We start from the raw sequence: 22,659 nt of genomic DNA on the forward strand, positions 1-22,659 counted from the left end.
GTCCAACTGAGACATCAGTCCAGCTGACATACTGCGCCCTTCGACAATCCAATCCATCTATAGGATGGAGCAATTCCCAATGAATAACTATGAGGAAACTCTTGGGAGAGAAAAGACATCAAAGACCTATAGCTCTGAAATTGTGAGTTGTCTTGGTAATATGTATTCCCTACATGTAAGCCTCATTACCATTGTATTTCAACTTCAAGCCCACTGGCTCCTTCTTCCTGAGTTTTAGGTATATTTATAGGAGAATAAGTCCCTTAATATTGAGGGAAATATTTTATAAATTTTTTTTTCAATGAATGAAAATCTTCCTTCTCTTTCAACTTCCCCCAATCCAGATTGAGAAAGAAAAACGAAATCCTTGCTATAAATATATACAAGTCAAGCAAAACATTTTTAAAAAATTAAATGCATTTCTTATTCATTTAGAATCTTGGAGGCTCCATTGGATCTTTCTATATTTCCACTGTCTGAATAATCTGCTTAGTTCTATATTTGGCCATGTCCAAACAATATGTACCTCAATCTGTACGAAGAGGCAGGGATCATTTCATTGTGTATTTGCTGGAATCATGTTTGGTCATTCTGTTGATTACAATTCCCAAGTCTCTCAAAGTTGTCTTTATAAAGTTGTTTTCCTGCACATTATTTCATATGTCTTCCTATATTTCTTTGAAACCACCCACTTCATCATCTTATAGCATGATAGTATCCTATCATGTATTCTTATATGGAACTTTTTTTCCCTGACGCCATTGGGGTTAGGTGACTTGCCCAAGGTCACACAGATAGAAAGTGTTAAGTGATCTGAGGCCAGATTTGAACTCAGATCCTCCTGACTTCAGGGCTGGTGCTATATCCACTACGCCACCTAGTTGTCCCCACATTTGTATTCTTTAATTTCTTCAGACCTTTCCCAATTGATGGACACCCCTTCAATTTCCACAAAAACAACTGCTAAATATTTTTGTACATGTTTAGAGTTTGTTTAGCTTAAGAATAATCTATGCCTTAACTGCCCTTCCTTTTATTTTCCTTTCTTTCTTTCCCCCTTTTCCTATTTCCTCATTGGGTGAAAGAAATTTCTGAACATATTTCCTTTTCTTTCACTCTTTTCCTCTCCCTTTTGACCAGTTCAGTTGAAAGTGAGGTTCACACTCCCTTCACCCATTCCTCCTTGATTGTATAGTCTTTTATTTGCACATCTAAATTATGTGAAATAATTTTCCCCACCATTCATCTCCTCTTTGTCTAATTTAATCCCTTCCCCCTAATTTTCCACTTTTTTCTTAAGATTATTAAAGTCTAAGAAAACCATTCCCCTACCCTCGGCCTTATTACATTCTTTAATGACTCCCATTGATGATAGGATTCTTTTTTTGGAAGATAAGTTTTCTTTTATTACTAACTTGTAAATGAAGGAGAGGGTACATTTTTATTTATGGGTACACTATACTTGAACAGTTAACAAGAACGGGGACAGTTAACATCACCAATTATGAAGAAAGATTGGAAATGAGGGAGATATAGCTAATTGGTAAGAATGCCATTTGTTTCTCTAAAATGCCTTTAATAATACCAAGATATAATTCAGAATGCCCCCGAAAGGCACTGTAATAATTATAAGGTTGCATAGGAAAAAGAGTTTTAAAAATGTTTTTAAATGTGACTAATAACAAATATTTCAAACAGGTCCAAATTGCTCAAACATTATAGCTTTCCTTCATTTCCTTTTCTATTCAAATATATATGATGAAAATATTAATGCCTATAAATAAAGTGTCCCCAAAGTTCTAGTACAGTTTAAATTTTTTAAGCTAAATCTACACTAGAACTTTTGGGACAACCTTCATACCAACTATGGGAACATTTCAGCTACTATATATAAATTAATCAAATAATAGAGAAATAAAATAAGGCCTTTTAACTTTGGGGGGGCATCCTAATGGCCAGTTGTTGAGCAATGATTTGTCATTGCATCTTTCATTGATTTGAGTCCTTAAGACAGCTGACACAGAAGGACTAACAATTCCTTGGTCTAAATATTTCCATTGCTTTAAATATCGAATTGATCATGTAGATGTCTAATCAATTCCCTAGTGATCACTCTGTAAATGAATGATCTTGTCATCAATAGAACCATTCAATATCCAGGGAGTTTTCCTTGGCTTCTGATGTTGCTTCTACTCTTTCTGGACAATGTCTTATCTTACCCCCATTATGGTTTCAGAAAAAATTAATGAAATCAAATTCTCTTTTCATGGTCAAGATGACTTCAAGGATCTCTTTTTCTGTGATAAAACTTGCTCTGCCAATCTTACTGTCCACAGGATGGGGAAGGTGCAGGAGCAGCTTATGACTGGGGGTACGAAGATCGAGAACTTTTTCATGGATATCCAGAGTGATGTCAGAAGCCTTAATACCTGGCAATTTAATTTTAACCATGAGATCCTCACAGCAGGCTGTAGAAGGATCCTTTCTGGTCATGCCCAGGAATATGTCCTCAGCTCCCACTTGTTGTTTGAATATAATGTCATATTCTGGCTGTTCCCGGGGGTCCCACATGTCATCAAACTCTGCTCCATCTGGCACCTCCTCCAGATCCCAGATGTCATTTCTATTTTCAGGCTTATTTGGAGGGTTGACTTTGGATTTTTCTTTCTTTTCTGGTCCAATATTGCCAGGGCTCAGGGCTTCAACAACAGATGATGGATATGACACTTGCTCTAAGTTGTCATCCTCTTCAGGAAAGCTGAGCAGCTTGGAGAGAGCCTGCAGAGCAGAAGCTGAACACATATTCTCCAGATCCATGTCTCTTGATTCCCCGCCACCTGCAGTCTATGTGAGTGTTGTCTTCAGCTTTTTCTGGAGGGTCCCTGCTGTAGTTGATTTGTGGAAATGTGGTACAGGAATCTAAACCGATGGACCGATGATAGGATTCTTAAGCGACACATGCATCATTTCCCTATATTAGAAAGTAAATAGTTTACCCTTTTAAAAAGTCTCCTATGAGTGCTCACTCATTTATACATTTTCATGTTTCTTATAACTCCTGTTTTTGTGTTTTAATATTTCTGTGCAACTCTGATCTTTTTGTTTAAATAAAAAATGTTTAGAAGTCCTTTATTTCACTAAAATTTTATTTTTCTCCTATAAAACTATACTCAGTTATTCTGAATAAGTTATTTTAAATTGTAAGCTTATATCTTTTGCCTGTTACAATATCATATTCCAAACCCTCCATTCCTTCATAGTGGTGATTGTTAAATTTGTGTCATTCTGACAGCATCTTACTTTTCTGGCTGCTTGCAATATATTTTCTTAGACATGGAAGTTCTGGACTTAATTTATAACATTCCTTGGAGCTTTAATCTTAGGGTTTATTTAAGTAAGTGATAAAGCATTTTTATTTTTGACTACTTGTTGGTAGTTATCTTTCACTATTTCTTGAAATATGGTATCTAAGCACTTTTTGGGAGGTCATAGGTGTTAGTTCAACTTTTAATTTCTTCCTACTCTATTTTTCCTATGAGATAACTTATATTTATACATGTTTATATCTTTATGTATACATACATACATACATATATATATATATATATATATATATATATATATATATATATATATATATGTATATAAAACAGATCTAGAGCCTACCTGGTAGACAGACTCTTCCTGCACTAACAGGTTCCACATGGCAGTGCATGGGTAGATCCTATTCTAAGTGTCTGAAGACCTCCCTTTTTGTCTTCCTTTGCTAATCTGGGATGAAAAATAATCATGTTTTTTTCCCCTTTGGATTTCTTAATCAAGACTCTGTGTGGTATTTGTTCTAGATCTATGTGGAAGAGTTGGGGGGATAGAATTCAGCTGTTTTTCTTCCTGGAATTTCACCATCTTTAGGGGCAATGCTTTGAGTTGCTGTTCTTTCTATGCCAAACTGAGTCTACTGGTTGATTTTTAAGGGGCCACTATTGGGGGCTCCATAGCTAAAATTTAAGGAAGACTGGGGCCCAAAGGGTCCATAGAACTCCAGAAATAAAAAGTTAGTTTTATGGGGAAATCTAATTAGTTGGTGGCAGTATGAGTTGTATAAGCCTAGAAGGGGAATCACAGAATTTTCTCTCCTAGACATTTAATAGTGAGTAAGTAAAAACATTTGAGATTATTGTTGCAAAAGATAGACGGTCCAATGAAAGGCTTTTGGAGACTTAAGAGATCTGAACATCTTTGTAAGCAAATAAGAAGAGAAAGATTAAAGATGCATGAGAGAGGGAGGAACAAATTCCCAAAGTTAATGAGGCATTTGGAGGGTCAACAGCAAGCTTACAAAGCTAGGGAAAGAGAAGGAAAGGAGAAGCAGGAAGTAGATGATGATTCCCAGAAGTATGAAAAATATTAGGAATTCATGTATGATGACTTCAATTATCTTAGTCATCTTGTGGGAGACTTAGTCATTGTGTGTATATGTGTGTGTGTGTGTGTGTGTGTGTGTGTGTGTGTGTGTGTGTGTGTGTGTTAGGGGAACTCTTCTTTTGAACAATGAATTTTTTAACCACTACAAAGAGTCTGATGATCTCAAATAGTTTAAATTTTTTTTTCTTTTAAATCAAAGTCACATACAGAACTTTTCTGGCTGCCATTTCAGCAGCTTCCACTGAATGGCAGCATTACCCTATTGAAATGTCTAGGCTCTGCCAAAGACCAGATGCACTTGTTTTAGTAGTGCAAAGACCTATAATTATTTCTACCATTAGTTGGAAGGAAGGAGGTTTCCTTTAGCATAAGATGCTCAGAATACTGCCATATCTAGCATTTAGAGGTGAAGGAAGGATTGAGGAAAGGAGTATTATCCCTTCTCAAGTTTATGTCAGGTTTTTGTTTTGTTTTTACAAATGAGGAGAGTCTGCTTTTTGTGTGGATAATTGCATTTTGACAGGTAATTATTTTTTCTTGAATCCACTGCAGAATGAACCAACACTTTGTTTAAAAGCAAGGCATCCAGAAGAACAGTGTTATTAAATATCCACTTGTAAAGGAAAAAGAGGACTACTTCACTCATATTTTGATTCCAATATTCATAGCCACTCCTGGAAACTCTAAGACTTCACAAGCATTGTCTGAATTTTTTTCATAGCACCCTCATTACTGAGATTACCAATGCTATATTTCCTAGCAAGATGTCTTAAATCCACATTTTCTTTTGGTGATATCTGGGGAGTTTTGTACTCAAGAACCTTAGACTTATTAAGGGAATAGAAATAAAAGAATAATAAAGGAATATAAATGGGAAGCTAGGTAGTACAGTAGATAGGATAGTGGGACTAGAGTCAGGAAGACCTGAGTTTGAATCCAGCCTTAGACATTTACTAGCTGAGTAAGCCTGGGCAAATCTCCTCACACTGTTTGCTTCAGTTTCTTTTCCATAAAATGAGCTGGAGAAGAAAATGGTAAACTACTCTAGTATGTATGTACTCTAGTATGTACTCTAGTATGTAGTATGTTCCCTTAGTGGCTCCAGGGAATCTCAAAAACTTCAGATTGTCTAGATCAGCACGTGAGATTGAGGATTCATATTGTGCCTACTCCATTAAGTAGGTTTCTTCAATGTGCCCTTCTGTACAAGGAAGGAAAGAAAGTGGCATCTGGATCATAATTTACCTTGCTGGAATAGGGAGTGAGAAGGATCATGGCTTGTGGAGGAAGGTAGGAGAGAAATCAGTCTATCTAGAAAGGAAGAAGGGTAAGAAAATCCTTGGGAAGGGAATAAAGTAGAGTGGATTTAAAATTTATTTCTTGGTTGGTAGGAAAGAGAGAGTACAAAGTTAAGAGTGATGTGTTCAAGGCCACTGGGAGCTTGAATCTCCTTTCCCAGATTCTTTGGTTACCATTTGAGTACTTGTTCCCTTTTGCCATTTACTCTCCTGAGAATCAAAGACACTGTACTTCTCTAGTAGCCATTTTTTTTTTCATATCACTATATACGGTCTATGAGCAACTTAGGACTTTTTCTTCTCTAGTCAATCTTTTAAAACCCTTTCTTCCTTTCCTTTCTCCTTTCCCTAGTCCTTCCCTTTAAAATCCATTCTTCTTTCCTTTCTCCTTTCTCTTGTCCTTCTCTTTTTACTTTCCTCTTTGTCTCCCTTCCTCCCTTCCTCTCTCCTTCCTTCCCTCCCTCCCTTCCTCCTTCCTCTCTCCCTCCTTCCCTTCTTCCCTCTCTCTCTTTCCTTTCTTTCCTCTCCTTCCCTTCCTTCCTTCCTTTCTTTTCTGCCATTTCAAAGGAATGAAACCACAGAGCTAGCAGAGGCTTTAGAGACTCCTCTCATCATACCTTCTTATTTCTGTGCAGAAAACTGAGTTCCAAAAAGGTGAAGTCATTTTAAGATCAGGTTTGTAGTACTGCCAAAATTCCTTCACTGACAATCAATGTGGTATGGTGAAAGTCAGATTTGGAATAAAAAAAAACTATTATGAAATGGTTTTGGGTAAGCTATTTATCCACTCTGGGTCTCTATCTTTTTCATCTATAAAATATGTGGGGAGTGATATATAATAAAAATAAACTGATGCTGAGTGAAATTAGCAGAACCAGGAGATCATTATACACTTCAACAACAATACTAAATGAGGATGTATTCTGATGGAAGAGGATATCTTTGACAAAGAGAAGATCCAATTCAGCTCCAATTGTTCAATGAAGGACAGAATCAGCTACACCCGGAGAAGGAACACTGGGAAATGAATGTGGACTTCTTATACTTTTGTTTTTCTTCCCAGGTTATTTTTACCTTCTGAATCCAATTTCTCTTGTGCAACAAGAGAACTGTTCGGTTCTGCACACATATATTGTATCTAGGATATACTATAACATATCTAACATGTATAAGACTGCCTGCCATTTAAGGGAGGGGGTTGAGAGAGGGAAGGGAAAAGTGCTGTCAATAAAAAGCTATAATAATATAATAAAAAAATAAACTGAAGTGGTTCTCTGAATGTCACACATAATTTTAACAAAGCAGATCAGATTGGCCATCTCAGTAAGACCAGCGATCCCTATGAGAAGAAAGGACCTTTTCTATTGACACACAGGAAAGGAGGTAGTCTAGGGGGGATGACATTTTAATTTGTTACACTGGGGAAAGTGAGCTGGTATTTAGATGTGTCTGATAAGACCCTCTCAGACAATTAAGGAATGTTAATTGTTTTATAGTACTCATCTGCCTCTTGTAATCTCAGAAAATCTGGACTACCCAGTTAGTCATCCCATAGGAGGGAGATCAAATTACCCCTAATTGTACAAGAACAGGCAAGGACTTGTCTTTTGAGAATATAGCATCAAGTTTAGCTGGTTGGGTTTTTTTTTTTTTTTTTTTTTTTGCAACAAACAAATGTCTCCTGAGCTAGTTGCATGACTGATAACAAAATTCCTTTTTAACCCAGTTTTTGAGCCAATTCAGACTAGGAAAGACTACTTTTTTGAGCGAGGTGAGTTCAGGCAGATGCAAAAATCAATACAGTATAAAATCAATTACATTGTAAAATCAATAGAGTAGAAATAAGAGGTAATTGCAATTTTTATCTTCCCATAAATGAGAGGGTTACATAAGATGATCCCTAAAGTTCTTTTAATCACTCACATTCTGTGGTCTCAAAACAATAAAAACAGCTCATAACTTTTATAGTACTTTGAAGTACTATTCTCACAATATATTTTGGGTACAATTGTTATTATGCCAACTTAGTGTAACAATAATACATAACATACTATATAATGATGCTATAATTGAATTATATTTTTGTACGTGAGTAAATGGAATCTAAGTGTTTCTTGTGAGAGCAAAGACTGAGTTTTTTATCTTTGTTTCCATTGCATTGCACATTGCAGATGCTTAATAAACATTTTTTCAGGTAGTTGTAGTGATGTGCCACCCAACTCCTGAGTGGTACAGGCAAGAAATGACCAAGGTCCTCTGCTTATGTAGCCAGTGTTTCTTGCCACCATCCCTTAATGCAAATATTCTTGTAACCTCTACTCTACCATCCCATTAGGATCTTTTCTAGGTTTGTATTATTCTCTGTTTCATTCAATTTGTTAGTATTCCCAATTATATTCTAAGGACTTTGAGGGTAGGATTTTCTTCTACTTTTATATTCTGAAGAATACCTACTACAGTTTTGGGCACATTTTTGCTTGCTTTAATAAGTTCTTGTTGACTTTCTATTTTAAGAGAAAATATAATATTACTTGGGAAAATGGAAATGTTTTAAGGTCTATAGACTCATTATTCTGAAAGCTTACCAAAACTCTTTAATGTTTTTCTTTTTTAGTTTTATGAGCTTTAAAAAATTACAAATATAAACAGTTAATAACAGCTAACATTTAGGAGCAGCTGGGTAGTACAGTGGATAGAATGCTGGGCCTGGAGTCAGAAAGACTTAAGTTCTTGAGTTCAAATCTGACCTCTGACACTTACTAGTTATGTAACAATCGGGTCAAATTACTTAACCTTTTTTGCTTCCGTTTCCTTATCTGTAAATGACCTGGAAAAAGAAGTGGCTAAAGCACTCTAGTATTTTTTTCAAGAAAGCCTCATATGGGATCATGAAAAATCAGCCAGGACTGAACCAAAATTGAATATTTATATAGTGCCTACTACATGCCAGGCACTGTGCTAAGTACTTTACAAATATCTCATTTTATTCTTATAATAAATCTGGGAGATAGGTGCTATTATTATCCCCATTTTATAGATGAAGAAACTGAGGTAAACAGAAATTAAGTGACCTTTCCAGGGCCATCCAGCTAGTAATTGTCTGAGGCCAGATATGATAGTCTTTCTCACAGTAGGCTTGGCAACCTTCTGTTTACAGAAAGTACAGAAGAAGAAAACCACATATGAAACCATGAATGTCCATTATATAAAGCTTGTGGTTTGGGGGTATTTCAAATTTGAATTAAATTTAAATAAAAATTAAATCAAATTAAAATTAAATTTGAAATATGGCAGTTCCAATACTGCCTTGCCTGTATCCCCTTTTGAATTTTTTCTGCTTGATTTTGTTTTTTAAACTGATTTATTGATACTCCCTTATTCCTTTAGTATCATTATCACTATCTTCTTCTCCTTTCTTCTCCTTCTTCCGCTTCTCCTTTCTTTTCCTCCTTCCTTCTTCTCCTTCTTCTAGTTTTCTTCTCCTCCTCCTCCTTCTTCAAAAAAAGCCTCCCTTGTAAAAATATGAGGGTAGTAATACAAAAAAATTTGCACATTGTGTTTGAAAAATGTATGGCTCATTTTGTACCTTTCTTCCATCATTTCTCTGCCAGGAGGTAGGAAGCATTATTCATTATCAGTCTTCTAGAGTCATGTTTGATCATTGCCATTGATTGTAGTTCTTAAGTCTTTTGCAATAATTTTACTTTAAAATATCATAGTTAGGAGGGCAGCTAGTGGATAGTGGATAGAGTACTAGCCCTGAAGTCAGGAGGACCTGAGTTCAAATCTGGCCTCAGACACTTAACACTTCCTACTTGTGTGACCCTGGGCAAGTCACTTAACCCTAGTTGCCTCAGCCAATATATATAGTATAAGTTGTTCTCTTAGTTCTGCCTATTTCACCCTGCATCAGCTCATACGGGATGAATCTATCCCTTTCATAATTTCTTATAGGGAAATAATGCTATTATATTTACATTATATAATTTGTCCACCTGTTCTCTGATAGACAGCTGCTTTGTTTCCTGTATGCGCCTCAAAAAATATGCTGCTATAAATATTAATTTATATATGAGTCCTTTCCCTTTTTTTGATTTCATAGGAGTATAAGCTCCTTGCTTGTATTTTTGAGTCAAAGAATATGTACAGATTAGGGAGTTTGGGGGTATAGTTCCAAATTGCTTTCCAGAATGGTTGTACCACTTCACATCCTCACCAGTAGTGGATTAGTGTATCTTTTTTCTCTTAGTCCCTCTAATAATTATCATTTTTTTTGGTCATCTTTGTCCAACTGATGGAAGTATAATAGAACATCAGAGTGTATTTAATGTGCATTTTGGTTTTTATTAGTGTTTTAAACTATTTTTCTAATTTAGTTGTTGATTGCTTGTTTCTCTCATTTTTAGAAAAATTACATCTGTCTCTTATTTTGGATGAGAACCCTTTTTTAGAGAAATTTAATGCAAATGTTTTTTTCTCCATGCAACTTCCTTTTCTCCAATTCCAATTGTATTGATTTTGGTTACACAAAAACTCTTTAATTTATATAATCAAAATAGTTCATTTTATCTTTTGCAATCCTTTCGGTGCCTTATTTAGTCAAGAATGCCTCCTTTATATATAGGGAATAATCAAACATTGTAGCATAATGCTCAGTAAACTTAGACTCTAGCTACTAGATTAAGGACTCCTGTTCAACAAAAATTACTGGAAAAGCCAGAAAGAAAGCTGGCAAAAATTAGAAAAAGAACAAAATCTTATACCATATGCCACAATTAACTCTAAGTGGACTTATTAATTAGGACTGAATTTTAGACAGGTTAAGGAACTTGTTCAGTATCACACAGTCAGTAAGAATGGCTCTGAACCTAGATTGTCCTGACTTCAAATCCTTCACTCCATCCACTACAACATTCTGTCTTTCAAGATAGGACGACCACCACTAGGACTGTATCCATCTCCTAAATTGTGGAAGACTTGAGGGTCTCCACAAATCCTCAATCCCTGAGCACTTGATGACAGTACTTTTTAATTTAATATTTTACTTTTCTCCAATTACATGTAGAAATAATTTTAACTTTTTTTTTCAATTTTCAATTCCAAATTCTCCCCTCTCTCCCTACCTCATTGAGAAGATAAACAATTTGAAATAGATTATACATGTGTGATCATGCAAAATACATTTCTGTGTAAGTCATAATGCGAAAGAAAACAGACAAAAATCTCCAAGAAAAATATTCTTCAATCTGCACTCTTTCTCTGGAAATGGATAGCCCCTTTTATCCTAAGTTTTTCAGAATTGTCTTGGATCACTGTCTTGCTGAGAATAGCTAAGTTATTTGTAGTTGCTCTTAGTGGAACATTGCTGTTAGGTAGTATTATTTCACTTTGCATCAGTTTATGTAAGCCTTTCCAGATTTTTCTGAGAGCAATCTATTCATCATTTCTTACGGCATAATAGTATTCCATAACAATCACATGCAAAAATACTTGTTCAACCATTCTCCAATTAATGGACATCCTCCCAATTTACAATTCTTTGCCATCACTAAAAGCTGATATAAATATTTTTGTCTATTTCCTATCTGTCTTTTTAAATCTCTGACATACAGACCTAGTGGTATAATCACTGAGCACTTGAAAACAAATTGAGCCTTTTAGTCCAGTATGGATTTTTGTATCAGTAGGGAAGTAATAGCAAGCGCCTGAAACTCATCTCAGGAGAGGATTGGTTGAAGCCTATTAATTGATTACTTGGTGATTTGGGAGATAGACAGGAGATGGCGCCAAAGTTCATTCTTTATCAAAGGATTTATTGTGTTCTGATCTGCAGGAGAAGGAAAGGATCAATGTTGAATTCTGGGGGTGATCAGAGCCAGTGGTTAGGGCAACTACAGATTTCTAGGGACAGAGGAAAGCATTCTTAGTCTCCCTGCCACTTGTTCTCATTTACCACAGGTTGCAGTTTGATTAATGCTAAATTTGCATTCCTTCATTTTCTCTCTGCCTCGATATAATTTGTCACAGGACCCATAAATTTGCAGCAAGTAATTCTTCCTGAGAGGGTATCAAATCTTTGGGGTGTGCTTCATGGTTTGTCTATAGACACACTCACAGTGAAACAAAACTGCCTTTGTTCAAAAAGGCCAGGGGCTTGGAGAAATGGATTTTGAATTAATTGGATTCAGATGAGCAAAATGTTTTATTGAAGAACAATGGGACATCTGGGTGGCTGGGAAATAATTGGTTTGAATTACACTGTTTGGAATATGGCATAATTATTGGACCTGGGACATTTCCTTGCCCCATCTCTCATCGTACCCCCCCCAGTTGTCACTGCATCTAGATAATTTTTTGGTAGGTTGCTGCTGCTAAAAGCATTAAAATCACTGTTTTGGAAACCAGAATTTTTGTGTTTTTTATATTAAAATATTTTCTCTATAAGGCTAAGAGATATGAAGAAGCCATTTGGGGTGGTCAGAACTGGAGCAGAAGATTCTGTTTGTAAATGAAGCTAATAATGTTTGTCTCACCCATGTCAAAGAATTGTTGGGAAGGCCAATTTAGATTTAGATCAACTTAGAAAATGCTTTTTAACTTGTGGTGCAATATATTCATATAAGGTATTATGAATAGACCTACCTTAATCTTATAAAGGTTAGTGGGGTGCCCCAGGGTCTATATGGAATTACTTGATTATAAAGAAAGCATTAAAGGATTTCTGTTAATTTTGGGGAGCCTATTTTGATGAAATAATAGGTAGCTAGAAGGCTCCAATATTGGACTTCATGTCAGATATATGGAGTTGCACTGTCTATCACCTCAGGGCACAATAGCAAATAATAAGATTAATTAAAATACATAAACCTGAAGCTCTGACAGACCCAAATCCATGCAATGCTAATTTGAAAAGGCACAAGATTGTCTTTCATGGGCCCCCAACCTTCAGGTTTATGATTTTTTTCAGATTGGGGAAAGCAGAAAATTCCCTAAGTGTCATCTCTGAGAGGGATACCCAGTGACAGCCTCCAAGGCTTTGTGAATGAATTTTATAATGTTACAGAGGGAAGGAAGCTTAGGAAACAACCAATCTGAAAAAGAAAAGAAAACATCCAGTTCACATCTTCATTTTACAGATATAGAAACTGAGGCACAAGCTGCTCAAAATCATACACATGGCTAGCAGTAGAGCTAGTATAAGAATTTAGGGTGACTTAGCAAATTTTGGATTTGGGGGCTTGTTAGTAGCAAAGATGAGTTTCCTATATATTTACAACAGTCTATGTAGATGGAAGAAAACCATTTCCTCCTTAAATGAGTTCCACTTTAAATCTTACTCTTTAGAATAACACATTAACCTTTAATTGCTAACTTACAAAGTGACATTTCTAAATATAATTAATTCTCCATGCCTGCCAGTTACCTTCTGGTGACCTAGAAACTCTCTTTTGGTCAGAGTCTTTGCACATGCAAGAGAGAATCTCTTTTCTTTGCTCAGTCACAGACTTGAGGAATCTCAGCAGGGAAATGTTCTCAAGGTAAGTAGGCCATTGATTTCGGGATTTCCTCAACAATCTTGAGATCAGATATGGCAAAGGGGAGATCATGAGGTTGAGAATATGTGTGACATCCACCTTATCATAACTTTCTGCCTATCGACTACAAGTCTTAGGAGCTCTGACTCCTTCAAAGCTTTTAGACACTATTTGATAATTTTGACTGTAAAATAATATCTGAAAACTTATAAAAACATAAAACTTTTAATGGTCTCTCTCTCTCTCTCTCTCCATATATATATATACATATATATATATATATATATGTATATATACTGGGGAACATGAAGCAATAATGACAACAATTAATGATTAACATTAATATAGCATAATATAGCATTAATATAACATTATCCCACTTCCAGAGAAAGAACTGATGGAATGTGAATGCAGATCAATGCGTACTGGTTTCTTTTTTAACTTTTTAAATTTTTCTTGTTTTTTTTTTTTTTTTGTCTGTGTTTTTTCCACAACATGGCTAATATGGAAATGTATCTTGTACATGTATAAACTTTATCAAATTGCTTGCCTTCTCAATGAGGACTGAGGGAAGAGAGGGTAGGAAAGAATTTGGAATTCAAAATTGTAAAAAAAAAAAGTTAAAATTATTTTTAAATTGGGAAAAATATTAGAATGAAATAAATAATTAAATTAAAAGGACTAAAGAGAGAAAATAATTGTTATAGCATCTTAATGTTGATCAAGCTCTTTCCTCATAACTATAATGTGAAGTAGATAGTATGAACATTATTTCCCCCAATTTGTGGAGGAAGCTAAGGCTCAGAAAATTTCAGGGCCTTGCCTAGGGTCAGAGTTGGGAAATGAACAAAGGGTAATCTTAGTTTAAGTTACAGAGCTTTGGACAGAAGTGACCATTATGATTGAAAAACTTGTTAATTCCTACCATGTATAGTAACACCTCAGAATATTATTATTCTTTTTTTTTTATTATATATATATATATATATATATATTTTATAATATTATCCCTTGTATTCATTTTTCCAAATTACCCCCCCTCCCTCTATTCCCTCCCCCCGACGACAGGCAATACCATACATTTTACATGTGTTACAATATAGTCTAGGTACAATACATGTGTGCGAATATCATTTTCTTGTTGCACAATAAACATTAGAATCCGAAGGTACATGCAACCTGGGCAGACAGATATTAGTGCTAACAATTTTCATTCCCCTCCCAGTGTTTCTTCTCTGGGTGTATCTACCTCTGTCCATCATTGATCAACTGGAAGTGAGTTGGATCTTCTTTATGTTAAAGATATCCACTTCCATCAGAATACATCCTCATACAGTATTGTTGTTGAAGTGTACAGTGATCTTCTGGTTCTGCTCATTTCACTCAGCATCAGTTGATTTAAGTCTCTCCAGGCCTCTCTATAGAATATTATTATTCTTCTGCAAGTTCTGAAGGCCTGGGTTCCATGCAAACTATTCTCAGAGAGTTTGTTAGCACTGGTATGAGCCAGAATTTTGTCACTATTTAATAATACTATATGCCTTATTGGCTGTTTAATTCACTCTCAAGTTCACAATTGAATGCATTTGGTTATAAGATAGCAAGATTGGACAAGGAGTATCCATTGCAGTTAATTACAGAACATATTTAAACAAACATGTCTTGATAAAATGGTATAGATGGACAATGGTGACTGGAGATGAAATCATTTTGACAGACCTGTTTAATATTTTTATCACCAGATGCATTTGAATATATTTGAATATAGACCATAATACCTAGGAAGCTGGAAATGTAACTAAAAACAAATTAACCCTGAAGCAGGTTGGTTAGTGAACTAGGAAAATTCTGTAGTCATTGCTAAGGAAACCAGAATTTATTTGGTATTTTATTATTATTGTACAATTAGCAATAACACAACATCAGTCTTTGAGAGGCTAAGAAGTTAGTTCACAGAATTTGGGGAATAATAATTGGTAGTGGGTTCCCAAGCTATTTCTAGCCTAACATAACTGTAACATAACATAACAAGTGCTGGCAGGAACCTGGCAGGAACATTTTAGTAGATTAGAAATACAAAGGCCATCTATGTATGTCCCAGCTTAAGAAAAATGAACAAATTGTTTTTCATCATGGAAAGAACTATTGTTAGATTAAAAAAAAAACACCTGAGAAAGTTTTTATGTCAACCAAATGACAATTACTTAAATCCTGTATAAATCTTATTTGGGTCCAACTCTAACTTAGAAAATCTAGAAGAATTCATTTTACTCAAATTTAAGAACAGAATTAGATTTAAACGAATAAGTGATTGGTAATTAATAACTAAGGGGAAAAGGTACTTTAATATATCTAGATTCTTCTTATTCCTGTCTTACTCTAAAGTGTGTCATCCCTTTAAGTAGAATTTAAGATATCAATGAGTACTTGTATTTATGCATTTTAATAGTCTTATTTTCAGACACAGCATAGTTGAGTAAAGCACCATATTCCTACTCATGTCAATGGAAAGTCCACATACTTAATAGGTTTAACACCACTACTCATTTGGTGACAGCAGACCCTAATGGCAGACAAAGCGCCAAGAATGAAATAAATAGCCTTTGAAACTGGAAATGCTTTGCATATTCAAATCTTTAAAAAGATAGAAAATGTCATAACGATAAATCTGCCTGATAATTCTCTATCAATTAGTCTCTAGCACCATCATCCTAATACCTCACATCTACATAGAGATTTATATTTTTTCAAAGTGCATGTTCATCTTCATTGTCCTGTACAGAGTTTATAACAACCCTAAGAATAAATAGGATGGATGTTTCATTTTTATAGGGGCAGTGGATAGAATGCTGGGCCTGGTGTTGGAAGATCTGAAATATAGTCTGGCCTCAGACACTTACTAGCTCTGGGGAAGTCACTTAGCCACTGCCTGCCTCAGTTTCCTCATCTGTTAAAAAGAAGATATTATATAAATGTTAGCTGCTATCAGTATCATCATCATCTTGATCATGATCATCATGAGTAGCAGTAGTGTCCTTATATCCTTGGTGTCTAGCAGAATGACTGGCACAGTGTAGGAACTTTAAAAATGCTTGTTGAATCCCTATTTGACAAATGAGAAAACTGATATGCAGAGAAAGGAAAAGGCTTGGCTAATATCATATACTGAGCTAATGGCACAGGAGAGGTTAGAACAAAGGTTTAATGCTGTTCTACTGGACTTTCTATAGTACCATATTCTGGGTAACAATCCTAATTCATATCTGAAGATAGAATGTCAATGAATCAAGTTCCAGATCCAGATCTACATTAAGACTATTTTGTTATTTAGTTACTAATAAATTTTTTTAGATTCAAATTTAAAGCTAAATTTAGATTTAAATAAATTTAAAATTTATTTTATGCTATTCAGTACTAAATTATTAAATTAATTTTGTATTATATTTCACATATATATAATAAAATATTTATACTAAATTAAAAAACTCATGGACAGATAGAATGTCAATGAACCAAGTTCCAGATCAGATTTATAGTGAAATCATTTTTTACTTATTTATTATTTTTTGGTATTCAGTATTATATTAATTTATTAAATTTATATTCATATTATGTGTCCCAGATATAATATGTAATAATAAAATATTTATATCAAATCAAAAACTCATTAAAGTACTCTGATTTGGGGATAACTAAAGAACCTTATCCCTTTTAATTCCTTATGACTAGAAATGAGAAGATTGCTTTGCAACGTTTTGTCTCTACTTCCAGAACAAAGGCATACAATGTTCTTCCTCTCCTGTGATTTCCTCTCCTGTATCGCGATGCTGTCCAGACTTTTCTCGTTTAAGTGTTTTCCATCCTGAGCTTGAGCCAGCCAGAGAACAGCTGTAGTGCAGCTCAAGGCCCAGAATGACAAAGCATGATGGGATGGATTCTGCTCTTTCTTTTCTGCCACTGAGCACACAGAAAAGACAGCCTGCTGCCAAAGTTGCTTCCCTGTTCTCCCTGATGCTGCTCTGAGTATGGAAAAGGCTTGGAGAAGAGCCAGTCTCTATTGTTTGGGTGACTTTGCACCCCCACCACAGTGCAAAGCAGTTGGTTTAGGTAGGCTGGGGGCCAGAAGAAATCCATGGATAGAAGCTGTTCATCCTTTAGCCCATTCTGAGGGTTTAGCCTAACCTGTTTCCAACAAGACACCTCCTCCTTCCCTAGCCAAATAGAGAGATGGAAAAGAAACACTAAAACATGCAGCCCAAACTAAGTTCTGAATATTCTGGGTATTAAGATATGAAGTGTTTTTCTTTTGTCTTTCCCAGATAGCATCCTGAATTTGCAAATGACTAAAAGGATTTACAAATGCCCAAAGTATTATAGCATCCTCCATCTAAAGTTATGGTATCTAGGTGGCTCAGTGGATGAAGCTCCAGCCTTGGAGTCCGGAATACCTGAGTTTAAGTCTGGTCTCAGACATTTCCTAGCTGTGTGACCTTGGGCAGGTCACTTTACCCTGTTTGCCTCAGTTTCCTCAAGTGGAAAATGAGTTGGAGAAGGAAATGGCAAACCACTCCAGGATTTTTGCCAAGAAAATATCAAATGGGGTCATAATGAGTTGGACACTAGTGAAAAATAGCTGAATAAATTTTCAAAGGGAAGGAGATGGAAAATCAGGACAAAATTCTCTAACAGGTAAGGTTTGAATTCAGGCAGTCTGAACTCCTAATTTTTTGAGGATGTATATCTAGTGATGAAGTTAATTGGATAGAAAACCTTGGTTGAGCCTGTATCCCACTGATTTACCAGTTTTCTGTATTCTCAAAATGAAGTTCAACTTCAAAGAACATGTCGGAGAGAGCTGGAGAAAGAGTCAAAGCAGCAGCTGTGAGCGCTGCTTCTCCAGAAAGCAGAAATGTGGATGCCTGGCTTTGGTTGCACAGTGTTATGGATGCCAGATCATTTTGTTAAGTTTTGTCCTTTTGGCTTCAGGGAGGTAAGGTGAGACATTGAACAAGCCCCTGCAGAGCAGGCAGAACTCACCAACAAATGTTAAAGGAGGAGTGGGAAAGAGAACGGTCCTTCTGATGACTTGTCTCTAATCAGAGAACCCAGCAGGCAACCTGAGTAAAGCTGTGACACAGTCCTAACCTCTTGGGTCCTTGACTACAGTAGAAAGAGAGGTTTCTGTGGATACTAACCACATGACAGCCTATGTGAGAGGCAGCTGGACTGTTATAGTGGCCAGAGCACTGGTCATGGAATCAGGAAGTCCTGATGTTCAAACTGGTCTTAAACCTTACTAGTTTTGTGATCTTGGACAAGTCACTTTTTCTGTCTGAAAACGGGGATGACGATAATAGCATCTGTCTCTCAGAGTTGGGAGTATAAATTGAGAGTTTTGTAAAGTGTTGTACAAACCCTAAGATTAATAATTGGGTAGTCATTCTTTTTTTTTTTTAAATGAAGTACCATAAAGATGCTCGCTATTATATTATTGGTTATCAAATGTATATATTTATAATTATATTATTGGTTATTAAGGGCTATAATAATGCTAGTTATTTTTCTATTAAAATAATTAAAATTTAAAATTTAAGCGTGTTAGCTTAACATGTGTAACCTATATCAGATTGTCTACTATCTTGGGAAAGAGGGAGAGAGGGAGAAAAATTTGGAACCCAAGGTTTTGCAAAGGTGAATGTTGAAAACTCTCTTTGCAAACATTTGGAAAAACAAAATACTATTAAAATGTTAAAAAAAAAAAAGAGTGCTAGCTTAGGTGCAGCTAGATGGCATAATGAATAGAGTGTCAAACCTGGAGTCAGGAAGAATTAAATTCAAATCTGGTCTCAGACAGTTATTAGGGGGCAGCTATGTGGCGCAGTGGATAGAGCACTAGCTTTGAATTCAGGAGAACCCGAGTTCAAATCTGGTCTCAGACTTAACACTTCCTAGCTGTGTGACCCTGGGCAAGTCACTTAACCCCAGCCTTAAAAAAAAAAAAAGGAAAGAAAAAAAAAGACACTTATTAGCTGTGTGAGCCTGGGCAAGTCACTTGACTGCCTCAGTTTCCTCATCTGTAAAAAGAGCTAGAAAAGAGCTAGACAAACCACTCCAGAATCTTTGCCAAGAAAACCCCAAATGGGTTAACAGAACCAGACATGACTGAAATGACTAAGCAACAACAAATTATATTGCTGTAAAAATGGTAAAGTGCTAAACTTGGAGCCAGAGGATCATTTATTTTAGAGATAAAGGTCATCTAGTCCAGCCTCTTCATTTTACAGCTTTTTTTTTTTACATACTGTTTACAGTTTTACATACTGAAGCACATAGAACTTAAGTGACTTGCCCAGGATCACACAAAACTATTAAGTGTTTGAGGAAGAATTTCAACTCAGGTTTTTCCCATGCCCTATCCATTACTCCATGCTGCCTTCCCTCAAAAGCAAAATATTAAGTCATTGGTGAAAAAATTACTAGTTCAGGGAAGGAAAACGGGGGAATGGAATGGCTAATGCAAGAGATATTTTGTAGCTTCAATTATTAGTACATTCTCCTTTTTGAAATTACTTTATATTTCATAACTTGAGTGTGTGTGGTATGCTCCAAATAGAATGTAAGCCTAGATGCTGCAGTAGATAAAAAGTACCAGCCCTGGAGTCAGGAAGAACTGGATTTAAATCTGGCTTCCTACTCTTATTAGCTGTGCGACTCTCTGTACAAGTCACTTAACCCCACTGCTTCCAAAAAAAGAAATGAGAGGAAAAAAATAATTTAAGCTTCTGAAGAACAGGGACTCTTTACTTTTGTGTTTATATTTTTGTTAACTAGCACAGGGCCTGGCGTATAAACAATGCTTAATAAATATTTATTGAATTGAACTGGGAGAAAAAAAAACACCTTCAAATACCACTGATTGAATAACTTAGCCTTTCTGAACCTCAGTTTCCTTATCTGAAAAATAGAAATGATAATGATAGCATCTCTCTTAGAGCTGCTCACCTTTTCAATTATTCCACTTTGGAGGAGAGACTGCCTGCTTCAGGCCTCATTGTCCCTTGTTACGCACAGCAAGGAGGCTCTCTAACAGTCTAATTGAACTGACTGCTCTATCTTGGTAAAAGAAGACATATCTTCCCATTAAAATTAACATGTAAACTGTACCTTCATCTCATACCCGGTGACCCTTTTCATAATCAACCAGAGCCCAAGTCCATGTATCTCTGTGGGAGCCCACAGTGGGAGAGCACATAGTTGGCTTCTAGATTTACACAGGATGTCAGTTGGTTGTGATTCCATATACATTCTGGGTAGAACTTTTCAGAACTAGGTTAAAATAAAACTAGCCGATTATAGGATATACCTATATCCAAAAAAGCTCATTCCTACAAACCCTAGGGTATCTCACCCCATACTTAAAACCTTGTCATTTTCAACAAAAGCATATTCATAAAATCTCTTTTGCTTTCTTTATCTTTTATTTTTTCATATGAACTATTTTAGTGATGTACACTTTTATTTTTGTTATATTGTTATATATTTTTCAAAATATATGCAAAGATAGTTTTCAACATTTACCCTTGCAAAACCTTGTATTCTAAATTTTTCACTCTCTCTCCACTCTCTCTCCTAGACAGCAAATAATTCAATATAGGTTAAACATGTGCAATTCTTCTAAACGTTAGCCATTATTTTAAAAAATGAAGAGAAAAAAATTCTTATTTCTAGTCCTTCAATAGGCACAGTCACTTTAATCCTAATGTCTAACCAGATCATCCAGGACCAATCATGGAAACAAACAATACTTCAAAGAAATTCAGCTTTGATTTACAGAAAAATTCAGTTTTGCTTTTACAAAAATACTAAGCAGAATTAGAGGACTACAAGTCTTCCCTTTGCAATGAGATCATGTATAAAGCTTTGTAATTTGGGCCAGAGAAAATGTCAGTTATCATCATCATCATCACCACCACCATCATTATTATCCTAAATATGAGTACAGAAAGAAGAGAGAAAATGTTCAATAGGTGTGGGATTAATTCCCACTGTTTGGACATCTTCAGTTAGCACAAAAGGGAGACTTTGTACTAATGGGGGCCCAAACTAGAGTATCTATCTCTTTCCTCTAAGGTTGATGTGCTTCCTCCAAAAGAGCAAGGCTGACAACCTTGTGTAACTCTGCCTCACTTAAATATAATTCACAGGAAAATAAAAACATCACCCTCATGATACTATTGGTCCTCTTCTACAAGGGACAAAAACCAACAGCTCTCTCTCCCTACTTCAACCACAGTTTTTCCAACTCACTCATCTTGTTTTTCACCAGTTCAAACTGCAGAGCAGCTATTCTCAGGACCTGTGCATCTTTCAATTTTCTTGCAAGTGATGGAGGGTCAGACCTTCTTGCTACTTTTTCAGTTTCCCTTTTCTGAGGGAGAGAGGATTAGATTATCTGTTCTCTTGATGAGACTTTCTCCAAAAGTTAGACTGACCTCTGTACCCCTGAAGTTTCCTTTCTTCCCAAAATTGTGTTTGCCCAATGTTAAAAAAAAGAATTTAAAAATCTTTTAAAATTAATTTTTAAAAGAACCACTAAGTGATTTTCCTCTTCCAGAAAGCCATTTTTTCCATGAGAATTTTAAAAAAAATATAGCTTCATTTTAAGGATTATTTTAAAATTTACATTGTACTCCATGTGTATTATTTTACTGGTTCTTTTTTGTACTTAATAATATTTTGTTCCACTGGGAAATGAGTGTAAACTGTGAACATTGTTTTTTTTTGTTTGTTTGTTTTGTTTTGTTTTATTTTGTTTCTCTTCCCAGATTATTTTTACCTTGCAAATACAATCCTTCCTTTGCAACAACAACAACAAAATTCGGTTCTGCACATATATATTGTACCTAGGTTATACTATAAGATATTTAATATGTATGGGAATGCCTGCCATCTAGGGGAGGGGATGGAGGGAAGGAGGGGAAAAACTCGGAACAGAAGGGAGTACAAGGGAAAATGTTGTAAAAAAAAAATTACCTATGCATATGTACTGTCAAAGAAAATGTTATAATTATAAAAATAAATAAATAAATAAATAAATAAAAATTTTAAAAATATAATATTTTGTTCCCCCTCCCAATTATATGTGAAAATAGTTTTCATCATTCATTTTTGTCAGATTTTGAGTTCCAAATTTTTTTTCCCTCTCTCTTTACTTTTGCTATTCCTTAAGGCAGCAAGCAATCCAATATAGACTGTACATGTACAGTCATGTTAAGCATATTTCTATATTAGTCATGTACATCAGAAATCTTTTGTAATTGTCTTGGATCCTTGTACTAATGAAAGAGCTAAGTCTGTCCCAACTGATCATTGCATAATGTTGCTAATACTGTGTACAATGT

The 22,659-nt window shown here is 35.4% G+C and overlaps 1 pseudogene; it reads right to left on the minus strand.

Annotated features, from left to right (window-relative positions):
* Positions 1–1,380: 1,380 nt before the first annotated feature.
* Positions 1,381–20,537, minus strand: LOC141551005 (dynein axonemal assembly factor 6 pseudogene; annotated as a pseudogene).
* Positions 20,538–22,659: the final 2,122 nt, after the last annotated feature.

Source organism: Sminthopsis crassicaudata, chromosome 1, assembly GCF_048593235.1.
Source record: "Sminthopsis crassicaudata isolate SCR6 chromosome 1, ASM4859323v1, whole genome shotgun sequence".
Lineage (NCBI taxonomy): Eukaryota > Metazoa > Chordata > Mammalia > Dasyuromorphia > Dasyuridae > Sminthopsis > Sminthopsis crassicaudata.